We start from the raw sequence: 3,362 nt of genomic DNA on the forward strand, positions 1-3,362 counted from the left end.
TGAGGGAAACTGGTCCCGCGTCGAAAGGGCTAAAACTGCATGCGAGTGTTCATCTTTTGTGATAGGAATACAAGTGTCATCAGTTATATACCTTTGACTGAAAACGAATTGCTGCCTCGTGTGACTTATATTTCTTAAAAGTCTAAAAACTCTTCGGGTAGGTTCCTTCCTCTTTTGGATATTTCTGCCCAGTCATTCATAAGGTTGTTAGCTTTTTCTTTCGGGTTGGGATGGGCTACTTGCTTTTTCCGTACACTTCTTGCCTTATTTACATTACTATATATTTATTTATTTTTTCTTTTACGACTCCAGTAGTTTCAGCATAGTTTGCCTCGTTTCTTCGCTACTAGGATCATTTGTGTTTTTTTCACTTCATCATTAACAGTGGGTATTCTAGTATGCTTGTTTGTACTTACCAGATCTTTGAGCATTTGTTTGATTTCAGATATTGCTTCTTTCAAACTATCCATTTCTTTCTTGAGACTTTGAACATTAACACATTCCTTTCCATGTCAATGGGGAGTTACGAGTACTGTATTTTGTTCTAATAACCTTGTTTGTCCTTAAGTGCTGCTACTCTAGTCCTATTTTCCTAAAGATTTGCAGGTATACTTGGGATTTCATCGAAATGACTGTTTTCGACCTGGTTCTGAATTACAAGTTTTTCCTTGGAACTCGCTTCCTGGGCTCGTTTAGAACACAATTTAGAATTTGCATTGTGCGAGCCTCCACAGTTGCAGCATCGTGGTGTTACGTTTATTTTTTCGTTCATTTTATCAATGCATTCTTTGGACGCGTGTCTTTCACCACAATACCCACACTTAAAGCTTTCAATGTATTTCCATGCCATATGCCCCCCATTTGCTGCTGCATTTGTAGTATATTACAGGTTCCTCTTTGTAAATATCAATTTTCTTGTCCCCTAAACACGTCATAGATATTTTGTCAGTCACCTGTCCTTTCACGAGTGCGATAAGCTGCGGTTTCTCCACCAATTCCACTTCAATTTTAACGATCCTACGTTTAACTCATACAAATTTCTCATCGTCCAAATAATCATTATGATCTGCATAAACAGAAAAAACTCAAAATGACAAATTTTGTAAGATTTTCGGTTATGTCTGGAACCACCATCTTTATATTTTCAAACCCTTGGCTTGTTAAACGTGTGGCCTATTCTTCCCTTCCTTAAACAACACCTCAAATTGGGGATGTCTTTTGAATAACCTTAGGGTTCTCTTCATTTTCTTTTCCAGGTTTAGTTCTGCGTCGGCTGTAGGTAAATATAGTTTTGGTCTTCTTTCACTGTTCCATTGTTCTTGCCGCTTGTGTTGTATGTTCTCCTCCTGATATCCTGGTGTTGTTCGCTCTTTTTTACCCATGTCACTGGTCACTTCGTGTAGGTCCGTCCCCAGATCCACTTGGCTCATTGTAATCGTTATGTTTCCTTTTTCCTATTGCTATGTTCTTAGTCTCGTAGTCGTCATCATCACTTATGATCAAGTCCATCTATATAGTACTGTTGCTCATCCTTATTCAAATTATTATCATTATTATTATTATTATTATTATTATTATTATTATTATTATTATTATTATTATTATTATTATTATTATTATTATTATTATTATTATTATTATTATTATTATTATTATTATTATTATTATTATTATTATTATTATTATTATTATTATTATTATTATTATTATTATTATTGTTATTATTGTTATTATTGTTATTATTGTTATTATTGTTATTATTGTTATTATTATTATTGTTATTATTGTTATTATTGTTATTATTATTATTATCATTATTATTACTATTATTGTTATCATTATTATTGTTACTATTGTTATTATTATTACTATCATTATTATTATTGTTACTATTTTCATTATTTTAATTACTATTCTATTATTGTTTTATTATTATATTATCATTATTTTATTATTATCTTTATTATTATCATTTTTGTTATTATTATTTTTATCATTATTTATATTATTATTTTGATATTTTATTATTATTATTGTTTATATATTTATTTTATCATTATTATTATTATTGTTATTTTTATTATTATTATTATTATTAATACTATTATTATTATTATTATTATTACTATTATTATTATTATCATTATTATCATTATCACTATTATTATTATTACTATTATTATTACTATTACTATTATTTTTATTATTATTATTATTATCATTATTATTATTATTATCATTATTATTATTATTATTATCATTATCATTATTATTATCATCATTATTATTATTATTATTATCATTATTATCATTATTATTTCTATCATTATTGTTATTATTATTATCATTATTATTATCATCGAGTTCTTATCTTGTCGACATGTTTTGTATTGGCTCAAAATGTCGACAAGTTGAAAATTCGATATTGAGCAGATGTCGCATTTTGCAGCAAATGTCACATTTTGCGCAGAATCAAATGTACTTGGCTTGACCCCTGAAAGTCTTTTCGGAAAAGTTTATGAGAGTCGCCAAAAAGATTCTACTCGTGATGTTTTCTTGATTTTTTTTTCTTTTCAAGTGTTGATTTGTAAATAAAATTAGAATTTTCTCCAGTTTGCACTTATTAAGATGATATTCAAGTGCGAATGTTTTGTTTCTTTAAAAAGTTCCTGTAGCTTCTTATAGAAATGTCACTCGGAGCCTTTGCCGTCTCTGGGTCCTTGGAAAAATGTTGCCTGGAGCCTTTGCCGCTGGCATGTAACCCAGGCTGGCTACAGGGAAGTTACTCGCTAAAAGCGTGGAAAAATGAGAAGCACTGACTCAATATATGTCAAATGGAGCCAGCGGTTTGCGTCTCATCATTTGATTTTCGTGCAGGAGACCTGGCGTAGCTAGCGCCGAAAAAACGCCTGTGAGGGACCTTGCGACATGACCTCCAACAGCGAGGTTTTATGTGGGTTCCTCCTGCATTAGAATCTTGTAGATGCGGCAGCTTTGCTGCACCGCACGATATGGAGGCGGTAGTATTGGCCACAGGGTCAGTCCTTTGGGCTGCAGCTCGAAAATATTTTTCTTACTGCTGGAGCCTCGGCCACTACGTTCAAGTCGTCGTCTCCTGGCGATGGCAAATTGCTGCGCCGCCAAAGACTATCAGGGAGCCAAGGGACTTAATCCCGTTCTTTAAAGCCAAAAATTCCATGCAGGGCAAAATCAATTTCCCTGCAGGAATTCGGAGAACCCCACCACCTGGAGCCTGGGTCACAGCAATATAATTACTGCGCCTTTTAAAGGCTCTTCGCGTTGTCGCATCGGCCACTCATATTGGCTCAGGCGGGAAACCCGCCAGCTGACAACGGACTTCA

This window comes from Oratosquilla oratoria, unplaced genomic scaffold (genome assembly GCF_046742065.1).
Source record: "Oratosquilla oratoria isolate Oo_2021 unplaced genomic scaffold, ASM4674206v1 SCAFFOLD200, whole genome shotgun sequence".
Lineage (NCBI taxonomy): Eukaryota > Metazoa > Arthropoda > Malacostraca > Stomatopoda > Squillidae > Oratosquilla > Oratosquilla oratoria.